The sequence below is a fragment of the Pan troglodytes genome, chromosome 17 (assembly GCF_028858775.2).
Source record: "Pan troglodytes isolate AG18354 chromosome 17, NHGRI_mPanTro3-v2.0_pri, whole genome shotgun sequence".
Classification (NCBI taxonomy): Eukaryota; Metazoa; Chordata; class Mammalia; order Primates; family Hominidae; genus Pan; species Pan troglodytes.
Window position 1 is genome coordinate 67,473,580 of NC_072415.2, and position 25,895 is coordinate 67,499,474.

The window sequence follows — 25,895 nt, forward strand, 5'->3', positions numbered from 1 at the left end:
GTTGCAGTGAGCCGAGATTGTGCCACTGCACTCCAGCCTGGGCAACACAGTGAAACTCTGTCAAAAAACAAAACAAAACCATGACCTAACTATATGCTGCTGTCTACAAGAAACACAATTCAAATATTAACATAATGAAATAGGTTGCAAGTAAAATGATAGAAAAGGATATATCACGTACATATCAATCAAAGAAAGCAGACATGGCTATATTAATATCAGATAAAGGAAGTTTCAGAGCAAAGAAAATTACCAGCAGGAAGAACATTACATCATGATAAGGTCAATTTAATAGGAAGACATAGCAATCCTAAAGAGTTTTCACCAGACTCAGAGCTGCAAAATATGTTAAGCAAAAACTGATAGGACTGAAGGACAAATAGATAAGTCCACAATTATATTTGGAAATGTCAACACCTCTCCCTCTCTCAGTAATTGATAGAACATCTTTTTAAAATCAGCAAGGATACAAAACTCAATAACATCATCCACCAGTAGGAACTAATCAGCACTTGCAGAACACACCACTCAAAAACAGGAAGTATATACATTATTTTCAAGCATTTATGGAACATAAACCAACATACAACATATGATGAGCCATAAAACAAACCTCAAAAAATTTAAAACAATTGGCTAGGCGTGATGGCTCACACCTGTAATCCCAGCAGTTTGGGAGGCCGAGGCGGGTGGATCACCTGAGGTTAGGAGTTCGAGACCAGCCTGGCCAACATGGTGAAACCCCGTCACTACTGAAAATACAAAAATTAGCCAGCATTGTGGCAGGCACCTGTAATCCCAGCTACTCGGGAGGCTGAGGCAGGAGAATCGCTTGAACCTGGGAGGTGGAGGTTGCAGTGAGCCAAAATTGCACCACTGCACTCCAGCTGAGCGACAAGAGCAAAATTCTGTTTCAAAAAAAAAAAAAAAATTTAAAACAATTGCAAAGATAGAGTGTGTTATTTGTCCACAAAGGAAGCAAACTAGAAATCAATAACAAAAGTAACAGGAAATCTTCAAACACTTGGAAACTAAATGATACACTTCTACACGTCATTAAGGAGTCCAAAGAAAATTTAAAGATACACAGAACTAAATGAAAATGAAAATTCAATATATCAAAAGATGTAGGATGCAGATAAAGCAGTGCTTACAGGGAAATTTATAGCACTAAATGCTTACATTAGAAAAGAGGAGAAGTTTCAAATCAATAATCTAAACTCCTATCCCAAGAAGTTGGGAAAAGAAGAGCAAAATAAACCCAAAGCAAGTAGAAGGGAGGAAATAAAGAGCAGAAGTCAATGAAATCGAAAACAGAAAAGCAATAAAGAAAATCAATGAAACAAACAGCTACTTCTTTGAAAACAGATCAATAAAATTGACAAATCTTTAACTAACAAAGAAAAAGAGAGACAAGGTACAAATTCCCAATATCAGGAATGAAATAGTGGATATCCCTTCAGACCCTGCAGAAATCAAAAGTATAATAAGAAAATCATATGAATAATTCTACACCATAAATTTTAAAGCTTAGATGAAATTTACCAATGCCTCAAAAAGCACAAATTAGCATCCAGTATGAAATAGATTGAATAGTGCTTTAATTATTAAGAAGACTGAATTTACAAGTTTAAAATTCTCAAAAAAGAAATCTGCAGGTCTAGGTGATTTCATCAGAGAATTCTATTAATTGTTCAAAGAATTAACATCAATTCCTTTTTTAATTTTTTAATTTTTTTAATTGACAAAATTATATATGTATATGGGGCACAACATAATGTTTTTTGTTGTTGTTGCTTTTGTTTGTTTGTTTGTTTGTTTGAGATGGAGTCTTGCACTGTCGCCCAGGCTGGGGGGCAGTGGCGCGATCTCGGCTCACTGCAAGCTCCGCCTCCCGGGTTCACGCCATTCTCCTGCCTCAGCCTCCCGAGTAGCTGGGACTACAGGCGCCTGCCACCACGCCCAGCTAATTTAGTACAGACGGGGTTTCACCGTGTTAGCCAGGATGGTCTCAATCTCCTGACCTTGTGATCCGCCCGTGATAATTTTTGTGAGCCACCGCGCCCGGCCATAATGTTTTGATATATGTATACATTACAGAATGGGTAAACCAAGCTAATTAACATATCTATTACCTCACATACTTATCTTTTTTTGTGGTGAGAATATTTAAACATCTACTCTTTTAGTAATTCTCAAGTATACAATGCACTGTTATTAAGTACAGTCACCATGTTGTGCAATAGGTCTCCAGAACTTATTCTTCCTAACTGAAATTTTGTATCCTTTGACCAACACCCCTCCAGCCCAGCCTCCACAAGCCCTTGATAACCACCATTCTATTTTCTGTTTCTGTAAGATAATTTTTGTAGATTCCATATTTAAGTGAGATCATGCAGTATTTTTCTATTTCTGGTTTATTTCACTTAGCATAATGTCTTCCAGATCATACAGTATTTATCTTTCTATGTCTGCTTTATTTCACTTAGCATAATGTCTTTCAGATTTATCCATGTCATTTTATCCATGTCACACACAAATGGCAGGATTTCTCTCCTTTTTAAGGCTGAAGAGCATTCCATTATATACATTTCTCCGCTTTTTTAGGATGAATAGGTATATATATATTCACACACAAATGCATGCACACACACAGAGTATATATATATATGCGTGTGTGTGTGTGTGTAGGTATATATATATAGTAGTCTCCTCGTTATCCACAACTTTGCTTTCTGTGGTTTCAGTTACCCACAGTTAACCACAGTCCAAAAATATTACATACAATAAGATATTTAGAGAGAGGTAGAGAAAGATCACATTTATATAACATTTATTTAAGTATACTGTTATACTTGCTCTATTTTATTATTACTTACTGTTGTTAATCTCTTGCTATGCGAAATTTATAAACTCTATCATAGATATGTATATATAGGAAAAAACATAGTATTTATAGGGTTTGATAGTATGAAAACTTTCAGGCATCCATCCACTGGAGGTCTTAGAATGTATGCCCTGCAGATAAGGGGGGACTACTGTGCCACATTTTCTTTATCCATTCATCAGTCAATGGATCCTTAGGTCGATTCTATATCTTAGCTACTGTGAATAATGCTACAATAAACATGAGATTGCAGATATCCCTTTGACATACTAATTTCATTTCCTTTGGATATATATTCAGAAATGGAATTGCTGGACTATATGGTCATTCTGTTTTTAATTTTGTGAGGAATATCCATTTTTTAAATAATGGCTGTACTAATTTACCTTTCCACCAACAGTATAGAAGTATTCCCTTTTCTTCACATCCTTGTCAAATTTTGTCTCTTGTCTCTTTGATAATAGCCATCCTAATAAGTGTGAGGTGATGAATTAAACACCAATTCCGTGAAGTCTCTTCAAGAATGAGAGAACAACTCTCAATTCATTGTATGAAGCTAGTATTATTCTGATATCAAATACAGACAATGACAATATAAAAAAGGAAAACTACAGACCAATGTCCTCATGAATTTAGATGCAAAAATCCTAGCACCAAAATATGAGCAAATGGAATTCGGCAGTATATGAAAATAATTAGACACCATGACCAAGTGGGGTTTATTCCAGGGATACCAGCCCAGTCCAATACTAGAAAAGCAAGTAATGTAACCCACCATATTAACAGGCTAAAGAAGAAAAATTACACTATTATATCAATCAATGTATAAAAAGTATTTGACAAAATTCAACCTCCATTCATGGTAAAACTCTTACAAAAATAGGAATATAAGAGAACTTCCTCAACTTGATAAAGAGAATCTGCAAAACCCAACAGCTAACATTATACTAAATGGTGAAAGACAATGTGTTTGCCCCTAATATTGGGAACAAAGGAAGGATAGTCACTGTCACCACTCTTATTCAATACAGTACTAGAAGTACTAGCCAGTACAATAAGGAAAAAAAAAATTATGCAGATCAGAAAGGAAGAAATATTTTGATCCTTATTTGCATGTGTCTAAATGTTTATATAGAAAATCACAATGAATCTATTTTTTTAAATTAGAACTATAAGTGAGTTCAGCAAAGTTGCAGGAGACAAGGTAAACACACAAAAATCCATTGTATTTCTATAAATAGCAATGAATATATGGCTATCAAAATGTTAACTATAATATCATTTATAATTTTTATCACCCAAAACAAAATTATTGGGGAAAATGTAACAAAATATATATAGGACTTGTATGCTGAAAACTATGCAACACTGATGAAAGAAGATATAAATAAATGAAGACACATATGTACATAGATTGGAAGACGCAACATACTAAAAGATATCAATTCTTCCAAAACTGATATACAAGTTTAACATAATTCCAACCAAAATCCCAGCAAGATTTTTGTAGATATACACATGATTATCCTCAAATATATATGGAAAGGTAAAAGAATAAAACAGATAGAACCATTTTTTAAGGAAAGAATAAAGTGGGAGGAATTAGTCTACCTGATTTCAAGATACTGTCTAGCTACAGTAATCAAGACTGTGTGACATTGGTGAAAAGATAGGCACATAGATCAATGGAACAAAATATGGAACCCAGAAACATACCCACATATTTATACCCAACTGATTTTCCACAAAGCTGCAGACACAATTCAACTGAGGGAAAGATAGCCTTTTCAATGAATGGAGCTGAAACAATTGGTCATCCACAGTCAAAAAATAAAATAAAAAAAGACCTAAACTTCACACCTTATTCAAAATCAACTCAAAATGGATCACAGACTTAAATGTAATATGTACAACTAAAAAACTATATAACTAAAGAAAAAAATGTGAGAACATCCGGCTCTAGGACCAGGCAAAGTGCTCTTAGCCTTGAAACAGAAAGAATTGTCCATAAAGAAAAAAATTAATAAATTGGACTCCATCAAAAGTAACAATGTTTGTTCTGTGAAAGGTCCTGTTAACAGGGTGAGTAAACAAGCTGCACACTAGGAGGAAATATTTGCAAATCACACATCTGACAAAGGACTACTATCTAGAACATAAAAAGAATTCTCAAAATTCAACAGTAAAAAACAAAAACAGTAAAAAAAAATCCAATTAGAAAATGAGCAAAGGTATGAACATTTACTGAAACATATATACAGATGACAAAAAAGCACATGAAAAGCTGTCCAACATCATTAGTCACTAGAGAAATGTAAATTAAAACTAAAATAAGACATTATATACTTACCAGAATGCCTAAAATGAAAATATCAGTACCTAAGCTGGCAAAGATGTAGAGAAGTTGAATCACATATTGCTGGTGGGAAAGTAAAATGGTACACTCTGGAAAAAAGTGTATAATTTCTTTAAAACATGGAATATGCAACTACCAAATGACCTAGCAACTGCACTACTGGGCATTTATCGTAGAGAAATGAAGACTTATATTGACACAAAAACCTGTACATAAGTGTTCATAGCAGCTTTATTCATAAGAGCCAAAAACTGGAAACAACATTCAAATGCTGAATAGTTAAACAAACTGTGGTACATTTGTGCCATGGAATATTAGCCATAAAAGGGAGCATATTACTCATATACACAACAAACTAGATGGATCTCCAGAGAAGATGAATAAAAAGCCAGTCTCAAGGGGCTACATACTATATGGTTGCACTTATGTAATATTCTTGAGACAACAAATTATAGAAATGGATAGTAGACTAGTTAGTGGTTTCCTATGGATAATGAGGGAATAGATATGTGAGGGAAGTGAGCATGGCTATAAAAAGCCAATGTGGGGGATCCTTGTGATGATGGACATGTTCTGTATCTTGATTGTATTGATGGTAATATCCTGATTGTGAAATTGTACTTAGTTTTAAAAGATGTTTTCATTAAGGAAAACTGGATAAAGTGTACAAGGGATCTCTGTGTTATCTCTTACAACTACATGTGAATCTACAGTTATCTCAAAATTAAAAGTTTAATTAAAAATTGGGAAGTACAGAGTTACCAATTACTTTGATGGGAAGACTGTGAGCGCAATTTTGGGAAGTAGAAATCAAGAGTGCTTAGACATGTTGAGTTTTAGGTCATTATTAGAGACCCAAATATCAAGTGAGCAGTTGGATATATTTGACTGGAGTTCAGAAAATAGTTCTGGACTGTATATGTAAACATGAATATCATTAGCAAATAAATGTTACTTAATGCTATGGAAGATCTCCTTGAATAAGGAGGAAAAGAATATAGAATCAAAACGAGAGAATCTAAGATCAAGCCTTAAAAAATTCCATCATTTAGAAGTCAAATAAAGGAGACAGAACTAGCAAGTCTGGAAAGACTGACCAGAGATACAAGCAGAAAAGCATGTTGTCACAAAACAACAATCGAAGGGTGTTTTGCGCCAGGCGCAATGGCTCATGCCTGTTAATACCAGCACTTTGGGGGACAGAGGCAGGCGGAATGCTTGAGCCCAGGAGTTTAAGACCAGCCTAGGCAACATAGCAAGACCTCATCTCTACGAATAATAATAATAAAAAAACATAGCCAGGCATGATGGCAAACCTGTAGTCCCAAATACTCTAGAAGCTGAGGTGGGAGGATTGCTTGAACCCAGGAGGTTGAGGCTGCAGTGAGCTATGATCATGCCACTGAACTCCAGCAAGACCCTGTCCAAAAAATAAAGTGTTTCAAGAATGCAAATGTGTTGTCCACAAACTGTAGTTGAGAAAATACAAGATAATGGGACCAGACTTATAACAATGAAATTGCCTAGTCTCTGATTTGCGTGATCTAATGCACAACCGTCTGTGCAATTTTAAGTCTTTTTGTTTTTCTCATTTTTTTTTCTGGTCATAGGAGAAGGAGCAAAATCATAGGCTCTCTTTTTGGACCTAGTTTCATTACCTCAACTGACACTACTTCCTAAGAAAAACATTCCATTTTTTTAAGGCGGGGCTTACACTTACTCTCCTTCATGTTCCTTTATTGGACTCAACCTCTGCTGTCCTCTGCTATTCTTCTACCCTCACTATCTCCTACCATTCTGTCCCTGCTCACACTGTGTGCAAACATCCTAAGCACATGCCTCACTAGTTTGTTCTTCTCAACCTCTTTTGGTACTCTCCTTACATTTCCAAACAGTTCCAGATCCTTACATTTTCCCTATTTAGATACACTCTCTAGATTATCTCAACCAGTCCTATGGCTTTCACATATCACCTATACACAAACAACTCTTGAATTTCTATCTCTAGCCCCAATTTCTCACCTTGACTCCTGACTTATATCCAATTGCCTGCCCAATATCTCCTCTTGAATGAATAATAGACACTTATAGTTAACATGCACAAACACTTGATTTTTCCCCATTCCCAACTTGTTCCTCTTTGTCTTCCCCAGCTTTCATGGAGCTCCCTAATAAATGGTGTGATAGTTTTAAAACATGGTCCCAAATTCTTTGATGCTCCAATGTCCCCTCCTCCTTGAATCTGGAATGGGCCTGTGATGAATTCTAAACACAGAATATGGTAGAAGTGACGTTATGTGACTTCTGAGGCTAGGTCATAAAAAACCATGCAGCTTTTTCCTGGTTGTCTTAGAATGCTCATTCTATGGACACTTCCTAATGGAATACTCCTTCTTAAAGCCCAGCCATCATGCTGTAAGAAGCGCAAGCCAATGGAGATAGCAAAAATGATTGTTGTTTAAGCTCACTACTTTGGGGCATTTTGTAGTGATAGAGAACTGGAACTGATGGAACCTGATGGTAGCTTTATTGTTTCAATTTCTGAGACCAGAACTCTAAAGTCATCCTTGACGCCTTTCCTTTTCTCACATTCCATATCCAAACCATTAGCAAATCCTGTCAGCTCTCTCTTCAAATATGCCCCAAGTCTGACCAATTCTCACCAATCTGACCAATTCTGACCAGTATCTCATCTATAAAGTGAATCTCTCCTAGGCAGAGATTCTTGGTGGGAAACAACAGAAACTGACTCGAGCTAATTTTCACAGAAAAATATTAGGCAAAAGGAACCCAGATTACTCACAGAATAGACTGAAAGGGATAAGAACCAAGTTCAGAAAAGGATCTGAAATCAATGGGGGTTAGGTGCAAGAATCACAGCCAGAGAACCAGCTGGGTTGGCGAGCTGCCTCTGTTGGATACAGAACGCACCACCACACCAGTGCAAGTTGTAGGCTGTCTCCACGCCATGGTCTCTCTGGCATCTGACATCCAAGGAGGTGTATCTTACTGGTTGGATCTAGATGACATTTCTGAGTCACAGATACCAGGGGATGGGGAAAAAGAGAGTTTGGGCTTTTTGGATTTCACAGTAAGAAGTAGGATCCTATCTTCCATAAAAACTCATTTTACATTTCACAGTGCATTTTCTAAACACAATAAGTGGGTACAAATTCTGAGCAGCCAAGTAAAAGTGAATGTCTAAGGGTTGGGTGAAGAGAAAATGAAGTATTTTCTATTACAAACAGGCTCCCAATGTATGTTAATGTGTTGGAAATATAACTACATTGTGAATTAAAGCCTTGGATTCAAGTCCTGTTCTACCACTTACTGAATGTGTCACCCTTAACCAATTCCTTAAGTTCCCAGAGATTAAGGTTTTTCATCTTCAAAATGGGAACAATAACATCACTCCCACTTATCTTACGTGCTGTTTTGAGGATCAAATGAGTGTGTGAATACTTTGAGGCACTCTTTTAGTTCTCATTCATCTTTGTAACATGGTTGCCTAGCTTAAGGCCAGCCTGGAGTAGGTGTTCTATAAATGTTCCATAAAGGTCCAGAATTAGCAATAACTACAGAAAGAATTTGTAAAATGAAAGCCATTAATTTATGCAAATAAGTCATCTATGTAGGCCAGAAAAGTATGATATTGTCATCCAGGGCCAGACTTTTTTTTTTTCTTTTTTTTTTGAGACAGTCTTGCTCTGTCACCCAGGCCAGAGTGCAGTAGCGTGATCTTGACTCGCTGCAACCTCCACCTCCCAGGTTCAAGCAATTCTCCTGCCTCAGCCCCCCAAGTAGCTGGGATTACAGGCATGTGCCACCATGCCCAGCTAATTTTTGTATTTTTTAGTAGAGACGGGGTTTCACCATGTTGGCCAGGCTGGTCTTGAACTCCTGACCTAAGGTGATCTGCCCGCCTCATCCTACCAAAGTGCTAGAATTACAAGCGTGAGCCATCGTGCCTGGCCTAGGGCCAGTCTTAAGAAATATCAAGTATGGGAGGAGGCCCTGACACTGATCATTTTTGCCACTGACCTCTTTATAAAATAAATATGGAAATAGAAGAACAACTTATACTTCATTATATAGTACAAATTTGGTTCACAGAGAAAACTCCTTCTGTGACAAATTTTAGGGACTCATTAATAGTTCTTGGGAATTATGGTACCATGGGGAAGTTATATAGCTTATTGTCTAGATCTCTGGCCAATGGATTCAAGTTATCCTGAGAAACAAGAAATATCGAACTATAGGATAACTAATAATACAAGTGCACAATCTCTTAACCAAATCCTTTAGAGACAGATGCTTTAGAATTGAGAATTTTTCAGATATTTGAAAGATTTTAGTGGTAAATATTATTTATTACATAACCCCCAGCAAGGTCTGGGGCAGCACTTTCTCATCAAACACAACAATATTTCTGCACAGGTATGTGTGAATACTAATTCTAAGTGGAATAAAGACTATAAAAAGGCTGAGTGCAGTGGCTCATGCCTGTAATCCCAGCACTTTGGGAGGCCAAGGTGGGCGGATCACTTGAGGTCAGGAGTTCAAGACCAGCCTGGCCAACATGGTTAAACCCTGTATCTACTAAAAATAAAAAAATAAAAAAATAGCCGGGTGTGGGAGCATGCACCTGTAATCCTGGCCACTCCAGTGGCTGAGGCATGCAAATGGTTCAGGAGGGAGGCAGAGATTGCAGTGAGACAAAATCGCACCACTGCACTCCAGCCTGGGCGACTGAGGAGGCTATATTAAAAAAAAAAAAAAAGACTATAAATAGCTTCATATCAGTTCAGTTATGGTTACTTCAACATATGAAATTCAAAAAAACTTCTGGTTTTTAGAGCTTTTTGGAATTTTAGAAATGCAGACAAGAAATAATTCTTGTACTTTCCATAAAGAAATTGTACTTTTCATAAAGAAATGGTTTTTATAGAGATAGAAAATGCTCCACCATGTACTTTTAATGTCTTTACAAGCTTGAATATTAATATTAGTCTAACCCTTAAAATTATCTACAGAAAATTACTTTCACAATATCATTTTTAAGTTTTATTTTTAATTGAAAAATAACTGTACATATTTAGGGAGTACAACATGATGTTTCGATACATGTTTACATTTTGTAATGATCAAATTAGAGTAATTAGCATATTTGGCAACTCAAATATTTATCATTTCTTTGTGATGAGAATATGCAAAAACCTCTTTTCTATTTTGAAATGTATAATACATTGTTATTAGCTATAGTCACTCTACTGTGCAACAGAACACCAGGTTTTATTCCTCGTATCTAATTGTAATTTTGGGCTTATTGACCAATGTCTCCCTTTTCCTCTTCCACCCCTTTCCCCCAACCTCTGGTCACAATAAGGTCATATGTGACAGACCCACTACTAATATTACACTGAATGGAGAAAAGCTGAAAGATTTTCCTCTAAGATCAGGAACAAAGCAAGGATACTCACTTTCTCCTCTTCTATTCCACATAGCACTGGAAGCCTGGAAGTCTTAGCCAGAGTAGCTAGGCAAAAGAAAGAAATTAAAAGTATCCAAGTTGGAAAGGAAGAATTAAATTGTTCCTCTTTGCAGAAAACATGATCCTATATATAAAAAAAAAAAACCCTAAAGACTATACTAAAAACTGTTAGAACTAATAAGCAAATTCACTAAAGTTTCAGGATACAAAATCAACATACAAAGTTCAGTAGCATTTTCATACACTAATAGCAAAAGATCTGAAAAAGAAAGTTAAAAATTCTATTTACAACAGCTACAAAAAATAAAATACTTAGAAATAAATGTAATCAAGGAGGTAAAAGATCTTTACACTGAAAACTATAAAACATTGATGAAAGAAATTGAAGAAGACATTAAATAAATGGAAAGATATTCCGTGCTTATGGACTGGAAGAGCTAACATCGTTAAAATGGCCATGCTGAAAACCAAACACCGCATGTTCTCACTCATAAGTGGGAGTTGAACAACGAGAACACATGGACACGGGGAGAAGAATATCACACACTGGGGCCTGTCGGCGGGGTGGCAGGCTAGGGGAGGGATAGCATTAGGAGAAATACCTAATGTAGATGACAGGTTGATGGGTGTAGCAAACCACCATGGTACATGTATACCTATGTAACAAACCTGCACGTTCTGCACATGTACCCCAGAACTTAAAAGTATCACAATAAAAAATAAAAAGAATAAAATTTTATTATAAGCTTGAATAAAGCAGTAAATCAAATAAATCACCTTTAAGATACAATTTAAAAATATACCTCCAGGAAAAAAAAATGGCCATGCTACCTGATATGGTTTGGATCTGTGTCCCAGCCCAAATCTCATGTCAAATTGGAAGAGGGGTCTGGTGGGAGGTGATTGGATCATGGGGGTGGATTTCCCCCTTGCTGTTCTCATGATAGTGAGTTCTCATGAGATCTGATGGTTTAAATGTGTGTGGCACTCCTCCCTTCTCTCTTTCTCTCTCTTACTCCACCATGGTAAGATGTGCTTGTCTCCCCTTCACCTTCACCACAGCCATGCTTCCTGTGCAGTCTGTGGAACTGTGAGTCAATTAAACCTCTTTTCTAAATAAATTAATAAATTATACAGTCTCAGGTAGTTTTTGTTTGTTTGTTTTTTGGTTTTTTTTTTTTTTTCTGAGACAAAGTCTCACTCTGGTGCCCAGGCTGGAGTGCAGTGCTGCGATCTCGGCTCACTGCAACCTCCGCCTCCCAGGTTCAAGCGATTCTCCTGCTTCAGCCTCCTGAGTAGCTGGGATTACAGGCATGCACCACCACACCCAGCTAATTTTTGTATTTTCAGTAGAGACGGGGTTTCTCCATGTTGGTCAGGCTGGTCTTGAACTCCCGACCTCAGGTGATCCACCCACCTCGACCTCCCAAAGTGCTGGGATTACAGGCATAAGCCACCACGCCCAGCCCAGGTAATTCTTTAGAGAAGTGTGAGAATGGACTAATACACTACCCAAAATGATCTACACATTGAATGCAATCCCTAGAAAAATACCAATGACATTCTTCACAGAAGTAGAAAAAACAATCCTAAAATTTGTACAGAACCACAAAAGATCCCAGAAAGGCAAATCCATCTTAAGCAAAAAGAAGAAAACTGAAGGTATCATACTAACTGACTTCAAAATATACTACAAAGCTATAGTAACCAAAACAGTATAGTACTGGCATAAAAACAGACACATAGACCAGTGGAATATAATTGAGAGCCCAGAAATAAATCCATGTATCTACAGCCAACTGATTTTCAACAAAGGTAACAAGAGCACATAAAACTGATATCCACATGCAGATTAATGAAATTAGACTCTTATCTTTTACTACATACAAAAATCAACTCAGAGTGGATTAAAGATTTAAATTTAGGACCTGAAACTATGAAGCTTCTAGAAGAGAACACAGGGGAAAATCTCCATGACATAGGTCTGGGCAAGGGCTTTTTGGATAAGACCTCAAAGCACAATCAACAAAAGTAAAAACAGACAAGTGGGATTACGTCATACTAAAAAGCTTCTGCACAGCAAAGGAAACAATCAATAGAGTGAAGAGACAACTAACAGAATGGAAGAAAGTATTTGTAAATCAGACATCTGATAAAGAGCTAATATCCAAAACATATAAGGAACTCAAACTACACAATAACAAGAAAATAAATAATCCTATTTAAAAATGGGCAAAAAACTTGAATAGACATTTCTCCAAAGAACACATACAAATGGCCAACAGATACATGAAAAAATGCTTGAAGCAAGCAAAAACTCTCTAAACATCAGAAAAATGCAAATTAAAACCACAATGATACATCACTTCACACCTGTTAGCTTGGCTATCAGCAAAAACATGGAAGAGAACAAGTGTTGCTGAGCATGTGGGGGAAAGGGAACCCTTCTACACTCTTGGTAGTATTGTAAAGTAGTAAAGTAGTAGAGCCATTTTGAAAAAAATAGTACGGAGTTTCCTCAAAAAAAACTAAATATAGAATTACCATGTGATCCAGCAATCTCACTACTGGTTATATACCCAAAGGAATTGAAATCAGTATGCTGTAGAGATGTCTGTACTCCCATGCTCACTGCAGCACTATTCACAATAGCTAAGATATGGAAACAACCTTAGTGTTCATCAATGGGTGAATGGATTTTAAAATGCAGTATATATATGAAATGCAATACTATTCTCCTATTTCAAAAAAATAGAAAATCCTGTCATTTGAGGCAACATAGATGAACCTAGAGGATAATATGTTAAATGAAATAAGCCAGGCACAGAAGGACAAATACTATATAATCTCATTCATCTGTGGAAACTAAAAAAGTTGAACTCATAAGAGTAGAGAGCACAATATTATTCTTTTTAATGTCCAATTCAGCAAATCCTGGGATTCAACCAAAGAGATCATCTATTTCAACCTGCTGCCTAATTCAGCTGATTCCTACTAATAGCATCCTAGCCAGGTAGTCAGTAAGCCTTTGCTAAACAGTCATATGAGTGTAGAATTCACTCCTTCATGGGGCAAGCTGCTGTCCTCTAGACAACTTTAATCACTGGAATCAAAATCAGCCCCTCTGTCACTTTTACCCTTTGGTCCTAACTCTGACTTAGAACAGGAAAAACTAACCTCTCTGCTGCGTGACAGCTATGCAAATATTTGAAGTGGCAGCCATGCGCCACATTATTGGCCTCTTCTCTAGGCTAAACATTTGCTCTAACTCTTCCACATAAAGCATGATTTCCTCTTCCCTCACATCCTAATGACCCATGTAAGCTCTAATTTATTGATATCTATATTAAAATTAGGTACCTAGAGTTAGATTCATCTCCAGCCCAGAAGACAGGGAATTTGCTACCTTTCTTGTAAGTTGTATGCCATATTTCTTGTAATGCAGCCTAAAAATGCATTATCTTTTTTTCATGCCGCATAATACTGTTGAGCCATTTGCATTTATAGTAGATAAATGCTTCCTTCTTTCTCACATGCATTCTTGTCACAATCCAGGAACCTCCCTTGATTTCTATTTTTCAGCCTAAATAAAGGGCTTTATATTGGTCCTTGTAAAATTACATGATGTTTGTTGTAATTCTAACATGCATATTCCATTTTGAATCTTGATTTTGTCTTTCAATATGTTAGCTCGAGAATATTATATTAAGTGAAATAAGCACAGAAAGACAAATGCCGCATGATCTCACTTACATGTGAAATCTAAAAAAGTCAAACTCATAGAAGCAGAAAGTAGAATGATGGTTACCAGGGGCTGGGGAGTGGGAGTGGGGGAAGGGAGACACTGGTCAAAGGATACAAAATTTTAGTTAGACAGGAGAAATAAGCTATAGTGATCCACTATACAACATGGTGACTCTAGTTAATAACGTACATATTGTATTCTTGAAAATCACTAAGAGAGTAGATTTTTTAATGTTCTTGACACACAAAAAAAATATGTTAGGTGGTACATATGATAATTAGCTCAATTTAGCCATTCTGCAATATAAACAAATTTCGAAACATCATGTTGTAAACCATAAACATATAAAATTTTTGTCAGTTAAAAATATAAATGAGAAAAAATTATTTTCCTTCCTGAAATGTGTGTGTATATATATACACACATACATATATTGTGTATATATTACATATATAACATATATATATACAAGATATATAACATATATATACACACACAAAATCAATTTCCTACTATGGGTCTCACCCAGAAAGTTTACAAACACAGTATTAAAGTATGAGTGAGATTTGAAGTAGCACAGAAGAGAGGAGAAGACAAGGAAAAATCTTATCCCATTAAGGATGAATAAATTCCTATAAAACATAACTCCTTCACTGACCACTGTACTCACCCCACCCCAACTACCCACCACTGTAAGCCATCCCAACATGCAGAAATCAATATTTTAAGTATATATATTTTTAAGTGATTGTTTGGTATTCCAAGGTATTACTCACTTTTAAAATTGGTCATATGAGGGCTCAGTTACAAGGCAAGTGACTCTGGTTTAATATGTGTTCATTTGATGGACACCCAGTTTTTTAAAAAACACCAAGAATACAAATACAAAATATCCAGGATTTCTGCTGTTTGCTTATATTGTGTAACAAAACTAATGTTAAACATGACCCTTGAAACTGTCCTGGCATCCTTCAGTCAGATACTATGATGAGTATGATAAGCCCATAGTAAATTTCACTATAGTTCCACTTGGAAGAAAATACTTTTTCCTAAGTTCTTAGATGGGAATAACTCAAAATCTCTTCAGAAGAAATACCCACTCAAAAAACTATAGTAAATTTTAAGAAGTCACGTAACTCTGAAGCAATTCTGGCTCAGTGATCACTTCAAATTGTGACTGTTTTGTTCCTCTCTCTCTGTTCTGTTTCTTTTGCCTTTCTTGGTCTGAAAATACAGAGAGGTACCAAAAACTCAGTACATAATTTGAAACTAAAAGCAACAAACCCATTCATTGAAGTATAATAGGTCATTTGGAAATAAAATTCATTTTTTAAAAAGAGAATCCTTTTTTGGAATCCATTTTTGGAATATGAAGTCAATCATTATACCTTTATTCCATCAGAAATAGCTTTTTAAGGCTATAACTCCCAAACTATTTGGATTAAGAATTAAAATATCTAAAGAGCCCATAGGAAATTAACCCAATCATCATAAAGGTCCCATTTTAATAAAAGGGGATCCATATCAAATCAGACTTTACGTGTGGAAGGGACCTTGAAGAGCATCTACAGAAGGAAATGCAGGCTGTCAGTCACACAGCTAGACAATAATAGGATTGGGACCAGAATGCAGGCCCTGCCTCTTGATCTAGGACTTGTTTTCACTGCACCCTTGACCTTAAGAGGGTGATGGAGTAGACCTCGTTCCTCCTAAACCAGTCATTTATAACTTCCTCTGACCAACATCCAACCACGTCAAAAGAGAACAAGAAAAAACAAACAAACAAACAAAAAACAGGTGGAAACTTAGTCCATTACTTTGAGATGGGATCTGACTGTTTTTTCTCTTTATACAGAAAATGGAGTTATCATCATCACCTCACTAAAATGTAAGGTCCATGAGAACAGGGACCACATCTAACTTATTCATGGTTCTCTTGCGAGCACTTATGTGGTGACATATTTTTGGGTGCTTTTTATTTATTTGTTTTTGTTTTTACTGACCACTATTCAAACACTCTATTTTGAGGTGACTCCCTAAAGTGTGCAGTACAGGTGAAATGCAGTGCTCCTTTCTCAGTCCCTGGCGGCCAGGACTCTAGTATATGCTCTAGGAGAGGTCACACCCTAATTGGCTCTTGTAGAAGTGACACGAAAACATAGGACAGTGGGGACGTTACTCTTGGCTGCGGCAGCAGCAGCAGAGACAAGTGGGTCAGCAGAGGCTTCCTAACCAGTCTATTGCAGGGCATGATCTTGGCTTTGTTCCTATTCCTAGTCTCCCTTGGAACTAGGAGTTGGTTCCTGCTTCACTCTCCTGCCTTCCTATCACTTCTTCCTCATTTATTCTTCCTGAATTATTTGGTTTCTTCCTCAGACGTTCTTTCCTACTTTTTTGTCTAAGGCAGCTTCTGTTGCTTGCAACCAAAAATTCTAATAGGCACATAGTAGGCACTCAAATAAGTCTTAAATGAAAATAAAATTAATGAATTATTATCATAATTTTTGTAGAACACGTCACAATTTCCAAGCACTCTCTCGTATCCTAATTACTGCACCTGGTCACTGTCTCATTTGTCTTCCAGTTAAGTTATAATATTTAACAAGGGCAAATCCTTCTTGATGCAAGAGTCAAGTTAAAGAAAATTTTAAAAATCTAAACCAGGCTTAGACGTGATTTTCCCAAAGTATGCTATGCAATCTCATGGTATTAGGTACCACTATGAATGGTATCATTTAAGTAAAAAGGAAGCCCTAAAAAATGAAATTTAGAATACGAACTGGGGAGTAAAAGCTGGAAAGTATAGGGCATGAAATAAAGTTTAAAACTTTTTGAAGGAGGCTGGGTGTGGTGGCTCATGCCTGTAATCCCAGCACTTTGGGAGGCTGAGGTGGGTGGATCACCTGAGGTCAGGAGTTCGAGACCAGTCTGGCCAACATGGTGAAACCCCATCTCAGGCCGGGCGCGGTGGCTCACGCTTGTAATCCCAGCACTTTGGGAGGCCGAGGCGGGCGGATCACGAGGTCAGGAGTTCGAGACCACGGTGAAACCCCGTCTCTACTAAAAAATACAAAAAATTAGCCGGGCGTGGTGGCGGGCGCCTGTAGTCCCAGCTACTCGGAGAGGCTGAGGCAGGAGAATGGCGTGAACCCGGGAGGCGGAGCTTGCAGTGAGCCGAGGTCGAGCCACTGCACTCCAGCCTGGGTGACAAAGCAAGACTCCGTCTCAAAAAAAAAAAAAAAAGAAACCCCATCTCTACTAAAAATACAAAAATTAGCCGGCATGGTGGCACGTGCCTGTAATCCCAGCTATTCAGGAGGCTAACGTACGGGAGGTGGAGGTTGCAGTGAGCCCAGATTGCACCACTGCACTCCAGTCTGGGCAACAGAGCGAGACTCTGTCTCAAAAAAAAAAAAAAACAAAACTTTTGTAAGGAAATGTGATATGCAAATAGTTGCACAGAAGAGATCTAGAAGTGATAACTGAAACTTCAAATATGAGCTGGCATTCGCCAGATGAAATAGCATCAAAGAGCTCTAGAAAAGAGCACTGAAACCTCAGATAGGAAGTTCACCCACCACTCTACCAGGTGCAGTGGGGTAGAAACGGTTCAGTGTAGAGGTCTAGAAATGAGCACTGAAACTTCAGATAGGAGCTGGCATTCACCAGGTACAGTGGAGGTAGAAATGGTTCAGACGCTGAAGGAGCAACATCTACAAAGGCAAAAACTATGTCCCTTCAAAACACAAAGAATATTTGTTTTAATCATATGGCTCTAACCAAGGGGGGGAGGGTTGTGAATTCTTAAAAATATCTTCACCCACCCCATCTCACTTTACTAGAAATTGAAGTCAACCATAACCCACACCGTTCTCCAAGAAATGGGAAATTTTATAATTACAAATGGTATTTCAAAACTTGATGTTTCAGAATTCCCTCAATAATTCCACTACCTTGTTATCAAATTATGTTGATAAGGTAAAGAATTTGACACAGGGCATCCTATTTGGTCTCTGTCAACACGAAGCCCCCAAACCAGGTTTCCTCAGTCTGATAGTTGGAAAACAGTTACAAAATCCATTAGTCCATCTCAGTAAGGGAGAGAGGAACAGCCATTTTGTGTGCAGTGACCTATCCTCAGCCCCATGGACTATGTAGCAGGAGATACAGTGGCGAGGTTCCTTTTTTACTCTCTATATCTGATCTCCCAGGAGTCAGTGCTCAACTCTTTCCAGGATAAAGTCTGAAGAACACATTTCACCAATAAAAAAAGATAGTAAATACTTGAGTCGTTTCAGAGAGAGAAAAATATGAAACACTGAAGATGAAGCGCTTAAATCTTTCATGTTTTTGGACAACACAGTCTATATGTTTTCTGCATAATGTATCATTTCTTTAAACTATAGTATTAAAAATAATTTCAAATTGTAATGAAAAGTCATTTGGCTTTAAAACCACCCAGGAAGAGGATATAAAATGCATATACCAAAAGACTATGATGCGGCTTCCAGTGTTTTTCTGATATAGATCATAATAATTTAAAAAGGCTTTTGTCAGGCTGTCTGAATACATCAAATACTTTCTCATTTCTGTGTCGGCTGTGAAGCTCTAACTATAGTGGCTTCTCTAGCAGGTATTCTCTGCGCAACTGTGCCAAATCGTTCTGAGGACACCCAGATTCTCCTCCTTCTCAAAACAGACATTCCTGACTGGGTCCTAGGGCAGGGAGAGGGGCGTTGGACCCCTACTGCCCTCTGGGTTCTCCGAGCACCAGGACTTGTTGCTCCGGCGGGAACTCGCGCGGATCCACCGGCTCGGCACATCCTGCCTACAAGTAGGGCGGCGTGTGCTAGGAGCCGGGCCCCGGGCCGAGTCGTCCGTGCCGCAGCGGAGAGCTCCGACCGGCGCGGCCCCACCATCCGCTGACCTTCGCCCGGTCCGGCCTGGAGCCCGGCCGCGGCCTCCCTAGGCCTCTCTAGGCCGGGCGCCGGTTCAGCGAGGACCGGAAGCGCCCGCCGCCCGCCCTTCCGCCTCCAGGCCGCGGGCGCCAGGCCGGGGGCGGGCTGGGGACGCCCTGGGAGTGCCCCGGGGGCCGCCTTCTTCCCCGCAAGCCCGGAGCGGGCGTCGCTCCCGCCCCCGCCTCGTCTTCAGTTCCCCCGTCGCTTCCGCCGCCGTGGGTAGAACAGACCCGAGCTGGGAGCCAGGCCTGCGGCCCCTCGAACACTAGCCACGTCTGGCCCGCCGGGCCTAGCACGGAGAGAGGCCCTGGGGCTTGGCGGCCGGGGCCGGGAGAGGTCGCGCGGCCAAGGACACCCGAGGGCCTGGGCTGCCTCCCCGCCCTTCCCCGCCCCTCCCCTCGGCCCTGGAATCAATAGTGGCCGCTGACTTTTCACGACAATTGCAGCTGTCTAATTCATCAGCGAATAATTAAATCAGAGGCCGCCGGGCCTGCCTGGAGTCGGAGACGAGGGGTCGCTCCTCTCAAATCCTGTCAAATTGGGGAGCCAGTGGGCAGCGCGGAGAGCGGACAGGCCTCGCCCTGCGCCGAGGCTGCGAGAGCCGCCTGGACCCGGCGCCATTCCGAGTGTAGGGGGAAGCAAGCCCCCAGGTGTGGGGAGCAAAAGGGAGGAGGGCACAGGCGGGGGCCCCGCCGAGGCTGGACTCCCTGGTCAGCAGGGCCCTCCTGGCCGGTGCGTGGTCCGGGTGCCTGGCGTGGGGCAGCGGCCGTGGGGCCCACAGACACCATGCTCACGCAGACTTCGCGAATGTCGCGGAACTCCATCCTTCGGAGGCGCTTTGCCTTTGAGGAAGATGGAGAGGAGTCGGGAGAAGCGCCTAGAAACCGCATTGATTTAGACATCAATCCTGGCCGGCTCCCTCCGCCTCCCGAGCTGCGGGGCCGCGCCGCCCCGTCCCCGAGAAGCGGACCTTGGGTACGCCGGGCTCCGCCGAGCGGGCGAAGGGAGCGGCCTGCGCCGCCACCCCGCGCCCGCGGCCTCGACGCCGCAGCCGCCACGCCAACAACGATTCCTCGTGGCCAACAGGTTTCTCGCAGCCCTCCGAGTCGGCAGCGCCGCCCGCGTCCCTCTTCCAGCCGGGCCGGCGGGACGCCCTCGGAGCTTGTGCTCTCTCGAGGCCGCCGAGCCCACTGAGCCCGGCCGGGGCGCTGGTTCGCGTGGGCCGCGGGGAACAGGTCCCGCTTCTCCAGCGACCACGGCCCCGGCGGCTGCGAAACGGCCACCTCCGACCCTTGAGTCCGCCAGAGTCGCTCTCCCTTCCACGTTTGCAAGCAAAACAACATACGTAATAGTGACATCGAGGCACTTTTCCAAACTAAAATGATCCTAAAATAATCTGAATGTACTGTTACTTTTGATCGTGTTACCCCAAAAGATCAGCTCAGATTCACTTGGTTCTTTTATTTCTTTGGGAGATGATACTCGAGGAATCTGAAAAAATATACGATTTTTAAAAACGATCTGATTAGCATACCTATTTCAACCCCTCGGTTGGTTTTGTTAGTTTCCAAATAGAAATATTGCCTTTTGAAATCGGAGATCATATTTCTCAAGTTTAAAATCTAGCCAAGTCTTTTTTTTAATACTCCGTATGAAATTTTTTTCCATGGTAGCTAGACAATTGAAATTATACACAAAGATTTTTTAACTCTCGGATTTTCATTGGAAGGGGACGTAATAGTTTTTGTACTAATGCCTAAACAATATTGGATCTTCAATCAAAAAGTATTTTCAGGGCAAATAAATGATAGTTTTAAGAGGGTAATAAATAAAAGCAACACCCGTGCTTAGTGTCTCGGCAACTTGAAAACAGCTCCACTTTCAGGGAGTTAAATTTGTCCTTTTTACAATCAACTGCAACTTTTGCCTTCCTTTGGAAAGGACGACAAAAAGATTTCACGCACAACTTGACCGGAACAAAGGGACATCATGCCAGTTTTTCTTTTGTGGGGTGACAACTAGAAGAGAGGAAAAGTTTATTTTAACCATACTTGAGTTGTACTTTTGGAACCCTCCTTTAAAGAGAAAATGTGACGGCAGATCTTTCAACTTAAAAATCGAAGCCATGGGGCTTTGGGGCAGAAGGGACAGATAGCGCGAGCAAAACTGAAAGTCGGTGAGGGGAAATTTTGTCTTCGTTCTCAGACTAAGTTGCCTATTTAAAATGAAACTTTCTTCTAGAGCAAAATCTCCGTTCCCCTAAGAGCTGTGCTTCCCCCACCCCTTCCGCAAAAAGAAGCCCTTGGGTATTTGCAGGTTCGAATCCTCAACCTTCCCTCCTTTGAATTTCATTTTCCCAAAAGAGTAGAATTATTTCTCCCACCAGCTTCTGCAGCGTTAGCATCCGAAAAATCGGGTGGGTGGGGCGTTGCAGAAAGGGTCTGCAGTTGGCCCCGAATTCGGAGGAAGGAAAGTCCCTGGAAGGGACCGCAGTCCCAGCCCCCAGTCCTGGGGACCGGTCCAGATCAGAGGCCCGGCCACCCACTTCCACCCAAACTCCTCACGGGAGGGGGCTGTGGAAACCCTGAGAGGGCAGGGAGCTGGAGAAGCAAAGAAATGTACGTGTGTGTGTGTGTGTGTGTGTGTGTGTGTGTGTCAGGGAAGTAAGCGGTTCCCGAAGACACAAAACTTCAACAGTCCCCTATCTATATGGGTAGAGGAGGGCGATCAAGGTCGGCCGCCCTGGTGTTCTTTTAAACTAGACAGGTGGACGCGCCAGCAGCTTAGCTAGGCAGAGCTGGGATTCCGGTTTCCCCTGCAGACTGACACTCCCTGGAGCAGGTGCCAAAGCTCTTTGGGGTGGGGTCTCCTCCCGTTTCCCCTCTCTCAAGCCTGCCCACTCTCGGCGTCTGGACTGCGGAGTAAACTGTAGTTTGCTTCCCGCAGCCCTACTCCCCCACCTTCTAATCCAGGTGCTGGGCTTGGGGCTGGGAGAGAACCTTCCCCCAGCACGCAGGGCTCCTGTCGCTTCTTTTTCCTTTCCCTAAGAGGCCGGACAAGGGTGAGAACAAGACTAACAACCCCATATCTCTCCCTGCCCCCACGCAAAGTATCTTTTGTCAACCAAAAAGTTAAGGGCAGTCCCCTGCCAGCTCTGCTAACCTGGCGTTTTGAATTTTAACAAGATTAACGAAGAAGAAGGAGACAAAAAAGGACGCGTTTGGCCTCACCACCCAGAAAAACAAACAAACAAAAACTTTCCAAGATCCAACTGGCAAATCTGAAAAGTGACGGTGAATTGTGACAGTGAATTTCTGAGCTGAGAGGCCAAAGAGAGTTAGTGGGGCCCGGCTTCGGTTTTAGTTTTATTCTCCCTGGGCTCAGCCAGCCCGAGCTTTCAAACAGAAGAAACCTGAAGCTAATGAAGATCTCAAACAGAGCCACAATTCCGAGGACCCCTTTTCCGCCACAAGCACCCACTGTCCATCTGCACGTGTAATCACAGAGACTTGCCCTGTCTTCACCACCAGGGGATCCGAGGAAAGGGGAGAAAATTCTCTGTCGTGAAAAGGAACCTTGTGTTATCACTACTATTATTTGTGTATAGCGACCTAAGAGTTTCCTTGTCCTCTTCAAATTCCCCTACAATATTGAAACAGCATTTGTTGCCCCATTCTTACAAACGCTTGAGGCCTTTCTGGAAAACCATTACCATTCAAAGGCTAGAAAATTGCTCTCCTTCCTTTTTTTTTTTTTTTTTTAAAAAAAGGCAGGCGCAGCAGCAGCTATAACAGACAACAAAAACTTTCTACCGCATAATCCTCGCCCTCAGAATGACAAAGAAATGATATTGACTTACCCCCGAACGGATGATGTGTTTGATAAGGGGGGGAAATTTTTTTTTTTTTTGAAGATTTCTGTTGAGGAGCTGCACAGACAGCTGCAATTCATGGGCGACGCTGATTGCCAGAAACGCTATGGATTGGCATGGGGTCTGCAGCTCACAGATCCCTGATCAATACCCCTACACTCACACGCCAGATGGTTTGGGGAAGGACAAAAATAAAATAGTCCAAATCAACCCACCATTATGTTTTTTTGTGTGTGTATTGCTCTGATAACCTAGTTGTAGCATAAATGTGTTCTACCCTGACACAAAACCTGACAAGATTTCGAGCATTGGGGTAGAAATTAGCAGCCCTCCTCTACCCTAGATTTGGGTCGTGGTTACTGTTGTATAGTAAAAACAAAGATATTGGGCCCCTTATGCAGATTGGGTTTACTTGTGGTCTGTTTATCTTTTTCCGTGAATAATTTATAAAGTATCTCTTTTAATTGAATGTTCACCTCTCTGTGTGTGTCTCTCTATACCTAAAAACAATTTTAATGTGGAAAACACATACGAAAAACTCCGATAGTAAATAGTTATTTTCCTGCAATTGCTAACTCAAGTTCAGAATGTTTTTCTTTTACAGTGCAATAGCCTATAATAGCCTTGTTGTCGAAGCTGCATTTTATTTTCATGCTTCTTTTGACCCATTTAAGTTTCTGATCTTCAAGAAAATTGGACCTGTGAATGTGGCATGCTAAGTGAATATCCATGTCCTGATATAATGCTTGGTACAACTGTTTGTCCAGATTCTAATAACCGTGAACTAGCACTTATCATACCACATTTCTATACAGTGTGTTTGTAAATCAAATGCTGGTGGGGAGGGGGGAGAAGAGGAGTGTAACTTCAAATTAAAAGAAAAAATTCCAAGTTGCAGAACTTCTGAAGGTTAAAGTATGGATGCTAAACAAGGGGCAGTTAGAAAGCCACTTTCCCTTATATTTTCTTAAAGAACTATAGAGAAAGAAACATCAAAAATATTTCAAAAAATACTTGAAAATCGTATTAGTATTGATACTCCAAAAATTGTCTTGAAGTAGAAAACAAATATTGTTCCTTTTTAGAAAGAAAGAGAAAAGGGCATCCAAACCTAATTCAGTAAAAATTAGGGTGCTCACTAAACAAGCACATCCATTTTCCTTTTAAATGGATTTTGGGTTGAAACATAAAACCTCAAACCACCATTATAAAAACAACGTGAAAAATCTGCTTTAATTCTAGCCCAATGAAATTATACACAAAGAAGCCAATACGATTTCATGATTTCCCTGAGATCGCCAATATTGATCGAGGGAAGGCGGAGGGATGGTGGGAGTGAGGGAGGAGGGAGGGAGGAAGGAAGGAAGCGAGGCAGTGAGAAAATGCAACTCACCTTTCTGCTCCCAGGCCCACCGAAATATAATTCCCAAAAGCAGGTTTATCTCAGTGTCCTGGCAAATGAGTTTAACATTTTGAAAATTTATTTAAATGGAAATTTATATACCTAGGTTTCTGTATGGAGGAAGCATCAGCCTAGGGTAACTGGCCGCTCCTTGAGACTGAAGCCAGCAGAGCAGCAGAGGCTACCTTAGCGCTGGGGCATATCAGACCCACTACTTCCCAGTTCTGCTTCTCTCCTGTTGTATTTCAGTCCCTGTGCACTCATGGACCAAGAACAGGTTGACTCTCGTGAACTTTTGCTCAACTCAGTATTATATTTCAAACATTAACTGACTCAAATCATCCCAAGTGTCCAGCTGCCATATATAAGGTAGGGAGTGCGAAGAGAGACAGTAGGAGGGGGTGAGGAGGAGAGGAAAAACAGAGAAACCAAAACCTGAGTTATTTTACCTGGCTCCTGTTGTGACACTAGAGATGTGAGCAACCAGAAAAGTATGTCTGGCAAACCAGAGGATCTGCCGCTTTCTTACTCAGGCTTTGATAACACAGAGAAGACGCTATTTGAAAGAATAATTGGCAGCGTATTGGCCAGAGCTCAATAAAGTTGATCTATGAATAACGTCACTGTACATTCATGTGACAGGGTGGGGGTGGGGGTGTTGCTCTGAAGCAAGAAGAGAGAGGAGGGCGGCAGAAAAGGTCACTGAGACTAAGAACTCTTTTCCAAATGAATCAAACCTTTCTCTGGCACCAAGAAGGGACATATACAGTATTCCGAGCTCTGCCCTTGTTTTCTTATCAAGTTTTCTCTAACAGCTGGAAGTGGTTGAAGGGGGCTGTCTTAAGGAGACCCCCTGCTCTTCTTTTGACAGCTGATCAAAAGAAAATAGGTCACGCTTCTCAAACTTATGTCCACCCTGTCCTTAATTACTGTCTCTTTAAACAAAGGCAACATCTGCGCAACCTCAGCTAGCTTGAATCTTCGGAGGCAAACAGAGCGCAACCTGCTTTGGAAGAATCTTGTTACGTTTAAGGCTTTATGCCGGGTGTTGGCCTCTCTGTCTTCAACTACCCCTCCACCCCCACTCGGACTGCAGAAATCTCCAACTCTCTGTCCCCCAGTTCCACTCCCACCTCCAGACCTGGGGTTGCCAAACAACGGAAATTCTAGGAAGACGTAGGTGCG

At 40.5% G+C, this 25,895-nt stretch overlaps 1 long non-coding RNA gene across 1 annotated transcript in view; it reads right to left on the reverse strand.

Moving 5' to 3' along the window:
• The window catches only part of LOC134808617 (uncharacterized), a 69,248-nt gene extending 53,732 nt beyond the window's left edge, over positions 1-15,516 (reverse strand). Inside the window, exons 1-2 of the long non-coding RNA XR_010151952.1 lie at positions 15,256-15,516; positions 10,724-10,779 (exon numbers count right to left, since the gene is read on the reverse strand). This is a non-coding gene — a long non-coding RNA (uncharacterized LOC134808617). The remainder of the gene's footprint in view (positions 1-10,723; positions 10,780-15,255) is intronic.
• Between the last annotated feature and the right edge of the window lie 10,379 nt (positions 15,517-25,895).